The sequence below is a fragment of the Eucyclogobius newberryi genome, unplaced genomic scaffold (assembly GCF_026437365.1).
Source record: "Eucyclogobius newberryi isolate DKJ021-1_F unplaced genomic scaffold, fEucNew1.0.hap1 SCAF_544, whole genome shotgun sequence".
In the NCBI taxonomy this organism is placed as follows: Eukaryota; Metazoa; Chordata; class Actinopteri; order Gobiiformes; family Gobiidae; genus Eucyclogobius; species Eucyclogobius newberryi.
Window position 1 is genome coordinate 1 of NW_027316217.1, and position 15,387 is coordinate 15,387.

Genomic DNA, 15,387 nt, shown 5'->3' on the forward strand with positions numbered 1-15,387 from the left:
AAGAAGAAGAAGAAGAAGAAGAAGAAGAAGAAGAAGAAGAAGAAGAAGAAGAAGAAGAAGAAGAAGAAGAAGAAGAAGAAGAAGAAGAAGAAGAAGAAGAAGAAGAAGAAGAAGAAGAAGAAGAAGAAGAAGAAGAAGAAGAAGAACGTATTCGTGAGCTACTTAGCGCAAATGAGTGCTTTATATGGGGATCTCAATGTAAAGTGCTCGTTTAGTGCGCACTTTTGCACGGGCTTCGCCCGTTTACAACGGTAATGTTCCATTTTCCTACTACTAATTAGTATGCACGGTGCGTGCATGAGTGGAGGAGTGCGTTAGTGAGTGTTTGGAAGTGGGCGAGCGCTTCGCGCTCGATTTCGTGCGCACTACGTGCGCACTTTCGCAGCCGTGCTTTGCACGGCCTTACGAGACTAATAGGCCTCTCGCCAGCTTGTGGCGCTCAGGCCTAATAATAATAGATATGATTGTTAGGCATTTGGTTGTACTGTTATGGTGATGTGTGAGTGTAAGTGTTTGTGTGCACGACTGTGGTCATGTCATTAAAGGCGGTATGGACGATTTTTCGGCGATTTGAGAACGCAGGCGGAAGTGCTCATGCCACTCCCCCGTGCTCATGCCACTCCCCCGTGCTCATGCCACTCCCCCGTGCGGACTGATACAACACACACGTGCGTTTGTTTATTAGCGCAACGGAGCGCATCGCATCGCTCGTCTCCCGTAGATTTCTGTCCACTTCTGCGTCAGCTCGAACTGTCTTTCTCCGTCTTCATTTTGCCCCGTACACTGAGGGAACTATATTATGATAGATCCATGCGCTTAGGCACGCGGAAACGTGGGGACGAACCGCACGCGGCTGCAGGTGAGCGATAGGTGCGTTTTATGATTGATACGTGGCAGGACTAATGATTTATCCACGCCACGAGGAAATATGATAAAAAATTTGCTGAAAAAAATCATCCATACCACCTTTAACATTGTATTTTGAGTATGTATATTTATATTTGTTTTGGAAAGGACAAATGGGAGTAGTAGTAATATTAATCATGATGCTAAAATAAGAGAACAACATACAGACTAAATCATTTACATCAAAAGTCATTATTTTCAACTAATAGTGTTATTGGTTATTATTGCAGAGAATAATGTGTGTGTGTGTGTGTGTGTGTGTCTGTGATGGGCAGTGGTTTGAGAGGTTACTCTGTATTGGATGAGAGTTGGTCCAGTGGTGACCTACGTGTAATAACAGTGTGACCTACGTGTAATAACAGTGTGACCTACGTGTAATAACAGTGTGTGAGTCATAACGTGAGTAGTAATAAGCCTGATCAGTGGCACAACTTGTTTTATCAGGTTTGTCAGTGTTAGACTCTGTGACGTGCTTTGGCATTTCAGTCACTTGTATTTGGAAATACCAATGTCTGAACTGAACCCGGCTCCCGAGTCCTACAGTGTACTCACAGTCCTACACAGTCCTACAGTGTACTCACAGTCCTACACAGTCCTGCAGTGTACTCACAGTCCTACACAGTCCTACAGTGTACTCACAGTCCTACACAGTCCTGCAGTGTACTCACAGTCCTACACAGTCCTACAGTGTACTCACAGTCCTACACAGTCCTACAGTGTACTCACAGTCCTACACAGTCCTGCAGTGTACTCACAGTCCTACACAGTCCTACAGTGTACTCACAGTCCTACACAGTCCTGCAGTGTACTCACAGTCCTACACAGTCCTACAGTGTACTCACAGTCCTACACAGTCCTGCAGTGTACTCACAGTCCTACACAGTCCTGCAGTGTACTCACAGTCCTACACAGTCCTACAGTGTACTCACAGTCCTACACAGTCCTGCAGTGTACTCACAGTCCTACACAGTCCTACACAGTCCTGCAGTGTACTCACAGTCCTACACAGTCCTGCAGTGTACTCACAGTCCTACACAGTCCTACAGTGTACTCACAGTCCTACACAGTCCTGCAGTGTACTCACAGTCCTACACAGTCCTGCAGTGTACTCACCTCTCCAGCGAGCTGGCGGAAGGTGTGTCTGAACCTCTTCTCCTCTTCAGACTCATGGCTCTCGGCGAAGTTTAGGGGTCTGCGAGGGGGAGGCTGCAGGAGGACAGGGACACGTGTCAGACAGGACAGGGGTCTTCAGGGGACATGGGACCAGAGATGCATGGGACACATGGGACCAGAGACACAAGGACCAGAGACACAAGGACCAGGGACACAAGGACCAGAGACACAAGGACCAGGGACACAAGGACCAGAGACACAAGGGACCAGTGACACAAGGGACCAGAGACACAAGGGACCAGTGACACAAGGGACCAGAGACACAAGGACCAGAGACACAAGGACCAGAGACACAAGGACCAGAGACACAAGGGACCAGTGACACAAGGGACCAGAGACACAAGGACCAGAGACACAAGGACCAGAGACACAAGGGACCAGTGACACAGGGACCAGAGACACAAGGACCAGAGACACAAGGACCAGAGACACAAGGGACCAGTGACACAAGGGACCAGAGACACAAGGACCAGAGACACAAGGACCAGAGACACAAGGACCAGGGACACAAGGACCAGAGACACATGGGACCAGAGACACATGGGACCAGGGACACAAGGACCAGAGACACATGGGACCAGAGACACAATGACCAGGGACACAAGGACCAGAGACACAAGGACCAGAGACACATGGGACCAGAGACACAAGGACCAGAGACACAAGGACCAGAGACACATGGGACCAGGGACACAAGGACCAGAGACACATGGGACCAGGGACACAAGGACCAGAGACACAAGGACCAGAGACACATGGGACCAGGGACACAAGGACCAGAGACACAAGGACCAGGAACACAAGTGTTTGATACTCACAGGGTCTGAGGGTATGAAGTCTGCAGGGTCGATTTTACTACAGAGGAAACAACAACCAAATCAATTCAATTTATTTTAGTAACGCTCAAAATCACAACAGCAGTCGTCTCAGAGCGTGACAGAGAGAGTCACCACAAGACACAGTACTACAGTACTACAGGACTCACAGTACTACAGGACTCACAGTACTACAGTACTACAGGACTCACAGTACTACAGGACTCACAGTACTACAGTACTACAGGACTCACAGTACTACAGGACTCACAGTACTACAGTACTACAGGACTCACAGTACTACAGGACTCACAGTACTACAGTACTACAGGACTCACAGTACTACAGTACTACAGGACTCACAGTACTACAGGACTCACAGTACTACAGTACTACAGGACTCACAGTACTACAGGACTCACAGTACTACAGTACTACAGGACTCACAGTACTACAGTACTACAGGACTCACAGTACTACAGTACTACAGGACTCACAGTACTACAGGACTCACAGTACTACAGTACTACAGGACTCACAGTACTACAGGACTCACAGTACTACAGTACTACAGGACTCACAGTACTACAGGACTCACAGTACTACAGTACTACAGGACTCACAGTACTACAGGACTCACAGTACTACAGTACTACAGTACTACAGGACTCACAGTACTACAGGACTCACAGTACTACAGTACTACAGGACTCACAGTACTACAGTACTACAGGACTCACAGTACTACAGGACTCACAGTACTACAGTACTACAGGACTCACAGTACCACAGTACTACAGGACTCACAGTACTACAGGACTCACAGTACTACAGTACTGCAGTACTACAGTACTTGTTCTCACTGAAGTGAGTTTACTTGTAGTTACTTTTCTGGAGGAGTGATTGACACCTGCTCGTCTCGGGTTAAGGTTAAACATTCACTGTGACTCCTGCTGGAGACGAGCAGGTGAAAGTCTGTGCTGAGACTGTAAATGTTTCAATAAACTGAACATAAACTGAACATAAACTGAACATAAACTGAACATAAACTGAACATAAACTGAACATAAACTGAACATAAACTGAACATAAACTGAACATAAACTGGCTTTAGTTGTTGTTGCTGAGATTAGAACTATATGAAAGAAGTCACTTCTCGCACTAGTTTATAGTCTTTCAAGCAGATTTTTATCTAGTGAAGCCTTTTTTAACAATATTATACATTCAAAAATGATTTTCTGGAATTAAACTGCCTTAAAGTTATTGTGTCAATGTTTTTATTTTGTTTATGGTGATATTTGTCTGTAACAACATGTGTCACTGTGACAGGCCTAAGTTAGAGCCACAAGCTTTAGCAGTAATAACACATCTATAGAGGAGCATCATGCAGGTTATAGCATAGATCAACTTCCAACATTAGAATCTGCTTTAGCAACAGTAACAAACATGGAACTATTTTGGATTTGAAGTTTGAGCTTGAGTTGTTTCCTCAGAGAATAAAGGAGACAGAAGACTCTCACCTGATCACGCTCACGATGCCTCCCAGAAGACTTTTGGCCAGAAACATTTCGACGGATTATCTAGAAAATAAATTTACGACAGAAGTTTAATTATTCAACATGAGCTCGTTCCACAGCGCGAGGAACAGGACGAAACACCAGGAGCAGACGGAGAAAACCTGCTCCAGAAACGACAAGAGCAGCTCAGATTCCCACAGAAGCAGAGCATTTACCTGCAGCAGCAGCAGTGAGACGGAGGACAAAGGACAGAGGACAGAGGACAGACACGCAGACACACGGACAGACGCAGCCGCAGAAGTGGCACTGAGCTCGGACACGGCTCACTTTACCACCGCTCTGCTCCAGCCCCGCCCCCTGACCTGCTGCGCCCCGCCCACAGCCCACAGCTGGAAGCACGGGGAGGAGCCGGGGGAGGAGCCGGGGGAGGAGCCATGGGAGGAGCCGGGGGAGGAGCCATGGGCATCAGCGTGTCTCCTCTTCCAGCAGTGGCTGCACCATGGATCTATTATAATATCTATTAGATATTATAATAGAGCTAATATAGGGCTGCACAGACAGACAGGGGTTCATTTCTTCATATGGAGCAGGTTGCCATAGACTACAGAGGCAGGCGGTCAGGGCAAGCAAGGCAATCGGTGATTGACTAATACAATCTAAAATTACCGTGTGTAACAACTATAGCTAAACTGTCCCAAAATATCTTGACATAAACCTGTTTTGCCCTCACACATCTGCTGCTGAAGCTTGGCTGGACAGTGTTTCCAGTGCCCTCTACAGGCCGTGGGCAGGACTGTGATTATTCAGGCTCGTTCATGTTCCGCTCTCTAACGTGAGCTTTAGAACCAGAGCGTCTTTTAGAGCTTTGCCCAGGACAACACAGGCCGCCCTGAATAAACCTGTATGAAAACCAGAGAAGTCGGAATTCCAGTTTGAGGTGAGCCGCTCTGTCGCTCCAACGCTGCCAACGTTTTTACTTTAAAAGTACAGTTTTACCCACAAACTCCAAAAAAAAAGAGGAGCAAAAGGTGAGCAAACGCAGAGGACAAAAGCCTGGTGGCACTACAGGAACTAAACAAACAACTTTATACCTGGGATTCAATTCAATTTATTTTTGTAACGCCCAAAATCACAACAGCAGTTTCCTCTGGGAGCGACAGTGAAAAACAGATTAAACAATGTTCATAGGGACTTGGCAATTTCCCAACATCCTCTGTCTTTAGACTCTCCTTCTCGGCCAAGAAAAACTACCAAACCTCTTTGGGAAAAGGTAGAAACCTGGAGAAGTTCCACAAGAGGACATGAGACAGTGGAGCTGGAGCCACTCAGGAGGAGAACCAGTACTTCAGGAGGAGAACCAGTTCTTCAGGAGGAGAACCGCTTCTTCGAGGCAGAAGAAGAACCGTCCATATGGAGTGGAGACCATTTCTCCAGGGAGTTGAGGAGCATCTGAGTCCACAGGTCATCGATGTGCCGGTCCCAACCCCGGTGGAGAAGGGGGAAATGAAGAAGTGAAATTGAATATTACATATTGTTTGATAGAATAAGTGTCAGAAGCAGAGGATATATGTATATATGTATATATGATACTAAAGCGCCACACATAAGGTGGAGAGTCGCAGTACAAGATACGTACTCTCAGCACAGACGTGTGCAGAGGCACTGCTGGACGTCTAGGGACGGTCAAGTATGAGTAAGAGTGTCTGGAGCGTCTGCCAATGTCGTCCAATAGATTTGGTTTTCCATCTGGCTCACTAAGCACGGACAAAATGTATGATTCATGTCAGAGACAACAAGAGATGTTGCGATTGGCCTGATATATATATAGGGCTTCTGGGTAATTAGAGGTGTGGTTAAAGAGTGGAGGTGTGGTTCCTGGAGGAGTAAGAGGTTGAGGCGTGGTCCTAATCCCTAACCTTAGTTAACGATTAACATTGTCAACTAAATATATGGTTCTATAGCATATTTGATGTAGGGGCCATGTCATTTATGGCTTTGTAAGTCAGGAGGAGGAGTTTAAATTAGATTCTAAACTGGACAGGAGCCAGTGAAGAGACTCCAGCACCGGCGTAATGTGCTCTCTTCTTTTTGTTCCTGTTAGTAATCTTGCTGCTGCATTTTGAAACAGTTAAAGCTTTTTATGGAGCTTTTAGGACCTGCTGTGAGCAGGTGTCACAGTCTAATCTAGATGTTACAAATGCAGGAGACGTTTTTCAGCTTCACTTTCAGGCCGGATTCTTCTGATTTTGGCTCTTGTTGCGCAAATGGAAATAGTCTGTTTTACAAGCTGGATTTAAATGAGAGCTCCTGGTCCAATAAGACTCTGAGGTTTCTTACAGTAGAACTGGAGGCTACACTGACATTGTCCAGTGTGACTATCTGCTCAGATAAAGCGTCTCTCCATGGCCTAGCACCAAAGTACATCTCTGTGACCTTAAGGGGGGTTTCCTGGACCAAACTAACCCGGGTGGCGATGTTTCATCTGACCTTGTGGTTCCAGAGGTTCAAGTGCACTATGGGTGCCACATTTAAGTATTAGAGATAGGAAGTGCACTTTGTATTTCCAACACTGTTATTTCAGCTCATTTCTCTCTTCTGACATAACGGGCACGTTGAATTTATATCATCCACTTTATCTCCTTTTTCATAGAAGGATTCAAATGCTGATTGAATTTGGTGTTGTTCGGTTTAGATTGCATTACTTTGTCCCTTATTTAGAAGGTTTTTTGATCCACTCTCATAATATCTTTTTATTTATGTTTGGTAAAGATCATTTTCTGTGAAGTCAGGTAATTCATTATTTTATCTTCTTAATTTTCTGTAGCATTTGAGGACTCCCCTTCTTAACATTATTTACCTCCAGCAATTCAAGTTTTTCTTGCAAATCATTTAACATTTTCTCCATTTGTTTCTTTGCTTCAGACGCATGGATGGGTGGGGAAGTTTCTCCAGATAAGTCTTAATGTCGTTTGACATTTTTTCCTGAAACAAAGGGCATTTAACATCCACAGTGTATTTAAGTCTATTGTGCCTTTATCTGCCTCAGTGATTATAGATCTGTCTTTACTGAAGATCTGGGTACACTGGGTTGCACTCTGGTTCATCTCCCTCCAGATGTCAATCAGTCTTATATTCTTCATGTATTTACAGAACTTCTTCCTCCAGTGCCTCTTGAATGCAAAAATTACAATCTCTGTCACAGATTCCCTCAAAGCGGTTTGCAATCAGGTCTATAATATTAGTGTAGAAGATAGAATCACTTCCTGGTGGAGCATGCACATCCAATAAAGTAAAAAGCCTTTCCATTAAGAGTTCCTTTAACCAGTATCTGCCCTCTTTGTCTTTACAGTCCTTTTTTTTTCAAACGCTATTCGGTTTTGAATCAATATTGCAACTCCCCTCCTGAGTTTGCCTCTGTATGATGAATTGTAGATAGATTTTTTTAATAAGAAAATTGTGTTTGTTTCTGATGTTCTTTTTAGTTCAAATCTTTGATGGTTTGATTGGGTTCAGTGCCGTTCACGTTAAAGGATGCTACTTGTAACACGTCCGATGCCATGGGATTGATTCTATTGATTTTGCCATTGATCATTTTGAATGTTTTTAAAGGTTCTGGTCGAACACAACATATAAAACTACAGACTCCGCTCCAGGCTCCAATCCTCACAAAGACCTCCCCAGTGTACCACTCCCCCAGCAGCTCTCACAAATCCAATCTCCCACATTTGGAACTCTGATGAGTGGATATAACGTTATAAAGTTTATGTACTAAAGAAGACAGCCAAAATGAAGCATAAAGTCTGATGTCAAGAACAAACAAATCATGGCACTATCATCTGAAATGTAGCACCATGTGACCACAGCTTGAACTCACATGCCCCACGCTGGTGGCTCCATCTCTTATTGAGGTTCAGTTCTCTGTGTTTTGCGTTGTCCTCAGGAGTACCCCTGCCTTTCCTGGTGTTCTGAGTGTTTTTTTTTCCATCTTCGACAGTCACCAGAAGAGTTGCTGGGAAAGAAAACTCATATCTCGATTTTCCCTTTCCGAATCCCTCGCAGATGTGGTGGAACCTTGCTCGTTGTAGACAAACCTCGTATGGAATATGTGGGGCAAAGAAGACGCACTTGCCTTTGTACTGGAGGTCTCCTTTAACTTTTGCAGCCTTCATAACACACGATTGTTAAGAAACCTCATTATCACGCCTCGTTATCAGTTGTTTGTCTTGGTTTGCCGAGGCAATGTGCTCTTTCTATTGTGATGGGGGGGACCTCAACTCCAGAGCCTACAAGAAGCTCTGGGAGGATCTTCTCCTGAATACTTTCCGCATCGTCTCCTTCCTCTGCTTCTGGGAGCCAAGCACAAGTCTGAGGTTGGGTCCAAGTCCAGGATATTTCTTTTCATATTGTTCTCCATCTGCAGCGTCATCAGCTGGGCCCCCATCACCTCCATCTCGGCCCTCAGTGTCTGCAGCTCATCCGTATAATCTGAAATACACTGTTCTGCTTCATCCGTGCACGCTCTGTTTCCTCCCCCCGCTTTCTGCTCTCTTATGTCACTTTCAAGCTAATCGAATCGGGCCGATCTGATCGCTGCTCTTATTTCCGTTCCTAGCGACGCTGCATTTCATTTCACACCTCACGAGCGCTACCCAGTGCTGCATCACCTCTTCTCCTCCGACAGGATCACGCCGTGAGATTCTTTCTCTGGGCCGGTGGAACACATATCTTTATGTGATAAAATGTGAATATATGATTATATTTCTGTGATGTATTTTATCTGCATAATAGTGATATATTATCTGCATCATTAGTCTAAGAGAAAAACGGGTGTGTGACAGCATTTGTTTGTGAAGGTGTCGTAAAGCAACGGAATGTTTATCCTAGGGAGGGGTGCAAGAGCCCAGGGGAGTTAGATAAACATTACCCAAGGCTTTATCTCTACCAACTGTTGTAAAAGACAAGTGCCTTGATGTGAAGCTGATCAATGAGAAATGTGACCCGCCTATTCAATGATTTCTAATAAAACCAACCAGCATGAGAAAAAACGGCGTGAGACGCAGGAGGGTCACCAGGCTACTTACAACAGCCTGCGTGATCAGTCCCGGCGTTTTCTCCCAAGCTTGCCACACAAACGTCTGATATTTCTGTGTCGTTTCATATTCTAAGTTGAATTGTGTTTTCTGTGTGTTAAGGAATAGCATCGGTGTATGTCTCATTCCATGACACAGTACATTCAGCTTTGAAGTCTTCACAAACGTTCTATCACCAATTTCAAATAAAAATTCTAAAATTGTCAGAAAATTGCGATTTGGTTTAAAATTCACAAGACCACACCAGAAAGTATCTGCTCCTAATGTAAAGCATCTCATTGCTCGTGTGTTTTGTGTCTTGTGACCAGAATTAAAGTGTTTTGGATGAAAACTGTTGGAGGAGACACCAAAAGTACAACCAGAGGCACTTTTCTCAGCGCCGCGTTTGATCCAACACTTTTTACACGTCCTCACATGAACTATTGTGAAAAAATTTTGGCGTCGGGCTCCATTTAGTCCCATGTTCATTCATTTTGAGGTGGCGCTACTGAGCTGTCTTTCAATATCTTTTCACAGGATCTCAAAATTACAGCTCACTCTAAGTTTCGATACCACTCACTAACAAATCCATCATTGTTTACTACATAATTTTCGCGATTTTCTGGCCCCTGATACAATTTGAAAAAGTCCCTCGCCAGGTCAAAGTGTCAGGGGCTGACACTTTTCTTACCCATCATTCCAACACACCTTTCTTATCGTTATATGTGGCGCCCTCTACAGGACACTGGTGCCTACTGCTCTGTTTGTGCGTGTGCATGTTTGTGTGCGTGTTTGTGTGCGTGTCTGTGTGTGAATGTAGTAATCCATTGATCTGTTCAGTGGAGACATGCTGCTTTTTCTAACTGTCACTATGGAATTATGGGCTGTCTGTCTGTGCATCTGAGGCCCCCCACGGCCCCCGGGGACTCCCTCCTGCTTTAGTCCCAAAGCTCAGCCCTGTTCCTCCATCTGCTGTCAATAGAGATTATACTAATTATTCACAGATGAATGTAGTATGACACTGGCAACAGGGTGTTTGAATCAGAGGAAGTCTGACGTGACCCTCACGTTCTAAACAATGACCCTTGAAAAGTCTGTAGCATAAACAAAGAAAAAAGGCAAAAAGGCAAAACTGAAGTGGAACATAATAATTTCAATGGAGAAACTGGGATTAATCTCAGAATATGACAAAATCACAACAATACAGGTGGTTTACTACGAGTAACAGCAAACTGAGGGACAGTTTCTTTCCCAGGGTTCTTGAACTCCCCCTTTGCACTTTAAACTTATAATATTATAAATAACAATTTTATGTCATACTTAAACACATATTTATTTATTTATGTATTTTATCTGTATATTTTTTCTATCTAGTACTTGCTAGTACTAGTGCATGTTAATGAACATACATGCTACATTCACGGGCTCATTTCCACACTGCGCTGCACAAGAACACTATACACTACTGTACTGCAGTACTGTACTACTGTACTACCGCACTACTGCAGTACTGTGGCACCTGGCATTCCAGCAGTATCCCATCCAAGTACTAACCAGGCCCATCCTTGCTTAGCTTCAGAGATTTGATGAGATCGTCTGATCATCGTCTAATCTTCTGTTCGATGTTTCTTTGAGTAGCAGGAACTATAATGTCTATGTCTATATATGTATGTAATGTCTATAATATTATGTCTAATATTGTGGGTGGTTTTGGTGGTTCCAAGTACAAAGTGAACAAAAGAGGAGACCAAGCACAACCCTGGCTCAGTCCTCTTTACAGAGTCAGTGCTTTGTAGTATTATTTTCCTCCTTAAGTCCTGTGAGGAAACGGCTGTTATCGTTTTGGACTGGTTTATACTGGTTTATTCTGGTTTATACTGGTTTATACTGGTTTGTATTGGTTTATACTGGTTTATACTGGTTTGTATTGGTTTGTATTGGTTTGTATTGGTTTATATTGGTTTATACTGGTTTATACTGGTTTATATTGGTTTATACTGGTTTATACTGGTTTATATTGGTTTATACTGGTTTGTATTGGTTTATACTGGTTTATACTGGTTTATACTGGTTTATATTGGTTTATACTGGTTTATACTGGTTTATATTGGTTTATACTGGTTTATACTGGTTTATACTGGTTTATATTGGTTTATATTGGTTTATACTGGTTTATACTGGTTTATATTGGTTTATACTGGTTTATACTGGTTTATACTGGTTTATATTGGTTTATACTGGTTTATACTGGTTTAAATTGGTTTATACTGGTTTATACTGGTTTATATTGGTTTATAATGGTTTATAATGGTTTGGAGGAGAACATACCATGTCATCATCACTTATTCAGTCGGGAAATGCAGAACAGAACAACAACAGTGTGTGCACATTTGTGTGTGTGTGTGCACGTGCATGTGCATGTATGTGTGCACGTGTGTGTGTGTGTGTGTGTACGTGTGTGTGTGTGCGCGTGCATGTGTGTGTGTGCACATGCATGTGTGTGTGCATGTGTGTGCACGTGCATGTGTGTGTGCAGGTGTGTGTGTGTGTTTAATACTCATTACAGTGTTATGTAAAGAGATGGGATTATGAAGCAGATTACACAGTGTCCAATGATGTTCAAGCACAAAGCTGCTTCCACTCACACACACACACTCACACACACACACACACACACACACACACACACACAACACTCACACACACACACACACACACACACACACACACACACACACACACACACACACACACACACAACACTCACACACACACACTCACACACACACTCACACACACACACACACACACACTCACACACACACACTCACACACACACTCACACACACACAAACACACACACACACACACACAAGGCAAGGCAAGGCAAGTTTATTTGTAGAGCACATTTCATACACAAGGCAATTCAAAGTGCTTCACAGCAGGAAAAATGCATTCAAATCACAAAGAAATTACAGAAACAGAAATACAATAAAATTAACTAAATTAAAAAATATCAATCCAACTGATTTTCTAAACTAATAAAATCACAAACAAAAGAGAAGAGTGCAAAGAAAAAATCCTTTCAGTCATATGCGCAGCTAAACAAAACTGTTTTTAGCTTAGATTTGAACATTGTCAGAGTAGAAGCCTGTCTCACATCTTCAGGAAGACTGTTCCAGATTTTAGCTGCATAAAACTGAAACGCAGATTCCCCATGTTTTGTCCTGACTCTGGGCACCAGCAAGAGGCCGGTCCCTGAGGTCTTCAGAGTCCGAGATGGTTCATATGGCACTAACATATCCAAGATGTACTTTGGTGCTAGGCCATGGAGAGACTTGTACACAAGCAGAGCTGCTTTAAAGTCTATTCTCTGAGCCACAGGGAGCCAGTGCAGATACCTGAGAACAGGACTAATGTGCTCATACTTCCTGGTTCTGGTCAGGACCCGAGCAGCAGCGTTCTGGATGTACTGCAGCTGTTTTACAGCTCGTTTGGAGAGGCCAGTGAGCAGGCCGTTACAGTAGTCTAATCTACTGGAGACAAACGCGTGGATAAGTCTCTCTAAATCTGGTTTTAACACTATATTTTTGATTTTGGCAATGTTTTTTAGATGGTAAAAAGCTGCTGATGTTATTGATTTGACGTGGCTATTAAAGTTCAAGTCTGAGTCCATTATTACCCCCAGATTTCTAATTTGGTTTGTAGGTTTTAGAGCGAGACTCTGGAGGTGACCGCTAACACTTTCTCTTTGTTTCTGTGGGCCAAAAACGATTATTTCAGTCTTGTCTGAGTTCAGCTGGAGAAAGTTGTTTTGCATCCACACACTGATCTGTTGGATGCAGTGACAGAGTGAATCTACTGGTCCATAGTCACCTGCCGATAGTGAAACATAGATCTGAGTGTCGTCTGCATAATTGTGATAGGACACATTTTCACTGCGTATCAACTGACCTAACGGCAGCATGTAGAGGTTGAACAGAAGGGAACCCAGGACTGACCCTTGGGGCACTCCACAGGTCAGGGTCATGTGGTCTGAGACACAGCTACCAATTTCAACAAAGTACTTCCTGTCTTCCAGATAGGACGTTAACCAGTTTAGGGCAGTGCCAGTGATGCCCACCCAGTCCTCTAGTCTCTGTAAGAGGATCCCATGATCGACAGTGTCAAAAGCAGCACTCAGATCTAACAGAATTAAGACTGAGGCTTTGCCCGTGTCAGTGTTCAGGCGGATGTCATTTGTCACCTTGACAAGAGCAGTCTCAGTGCTGTGATGAGGTCTAAAACCTGACTGAAAAACATCAAATGAGTTGTTTATTAAGAGGAAATCTGTGAGCTGTTGGTAAACAACCTTTTCAAGGACTTTGCCCAAAAATGGCAGATTAGAGATGGGCCGGTAATGACTCAGTACTGCGGCATCAAGACTGCTCTTCTTTAGGAGAGGCTTTATGACCGCAGTTTTCAAAGACATTGGGAATGTTCCAGATTGAAGCACAACACACACACACACACACACACAACACACACACACACACACACACACAAACAACACACACACACAACACACACACACACACAACACACACACACACATACACACACAACACACAGACACACACACAGACACACACACACACACACACACTCACACACAAACACACAGGAAGAGCACGACCACCTGACATTAGTTGTTAGATTTGAATCTTTATTTTTTGTCTCGACAGTTTGCTATCAACATATGAAAACCTGAAGCAATAAAACATCATCATTAATATTGAAAGAACAGAACATGGGACTGTAGAACATGGGACTGTAGAACATGGGACTGTAGAACATGGGAGAGTTTTTTTCTTTTTTTTTTACAAAATGAGAGAATACAAAGTAAAGAAGAAAACATTTGGACGGATTCTTTGTTTCCTCATGTACACAGAACGATCTAGAACATGATACAGTTGGAGATAGTGCAGAGAAGGTGGCAGTCCATGGTCCCGCAGTCCTACGGGGCTCACGCGGTGCCGCAGTCCTACGGGGCTCACAGGTCCCGCAGTCCTACGGGGCTCACATGGTCCCGCAGTCCTACGGGGCTCACATGGTCCCGCAGTCCTACGGGGCTCACAGGTCCCGCAGTCCTACGGGGCTCACAGGTCCCGCAGTCCTACGGGGCTCACGCGGTCCCGCAGTCCTACGGGGCTCACATGGTCCTGCAGACCTACTGGGCTCACGCGGTCCCGCAGTCCTACGGGGCTCACAGGTCCCGCAGTCCTACGGGGCTCACATGGTCCCGCAGTCCTACGGGGCTCACATGGTCCCGCAGTCCTACGGGGCTCACATGGTCCTGCAGTCCTACGGGGCTCACATGGGGAAGGAGGGGGCAGGGGTTCTACCAAACTAACAGTCTGCAGACGCAGAGCGCAGGCCACAACGAGGCTGCAGTCGTATTCTTTTTTTTCTATCTTCAAGACAATATAAAATGTCACAGAAAACAAAATGGTCTGTTACAAATAAGAAAGATCTAAATTATTGCTTTGTCAGAAATGATCATATATATTTTTTGTCTATGTTAATTGCATCTCACACTGTGACTGTTAACACGTGGTTATTGTGTGTGAATGGGACAGCATGAGTGTGGACGCTCAGTCAGAGCTCTGTGCAGGGGGACGGAGGCTCAGGGTGAGGATGGGCAGGGGGACGGAGGCTCAGGGTGAGGACGGGCAGGGGGACGGACGGTCAGGGTGAGGATGGGCAGGGGGACGGAGGCTCAGGGTGAGGACGGGCAGGGGGACGGACGCTCAGGGTGAGGATGGGCAGGGGGACGGAGGCTCAGGGTGAGGACGGGCAGGGGGACGGAGGCTCAGGGTGAGGACGGGCAGGGGGACGGAGGCTCGGAGGAGGAGGGGCAGGGGACGG

General features: G+C 44.7%; 1 long non-coding RNA gene across 1 annotated transcript; it reads right to left on the minus strand.

The window, feature by feature from the left end:
• Nucleotides 1-2,014: 2,014 nt before the first annotated feature.
• Nucleotides 2,015-4,717, minus strand: LOC140383573 (uncharacterized). Its single transcript, XR_011932504.1, has 4 exons — nucleotides 4,627-4,717; nucleotides 4,415-4,474; nucleotides 2,898-2,934; nucleotides 2,015-2,112 (listed from the first exon to the last, which is right to left on the minus strand). It is a non-coding gene; the product is annotated as an uncharacterized lncRNA (long non-coding RNA).
• Between the last annotated feature and the right edge of the window lie 10,670 nt (nucleotides 4,718-15,387).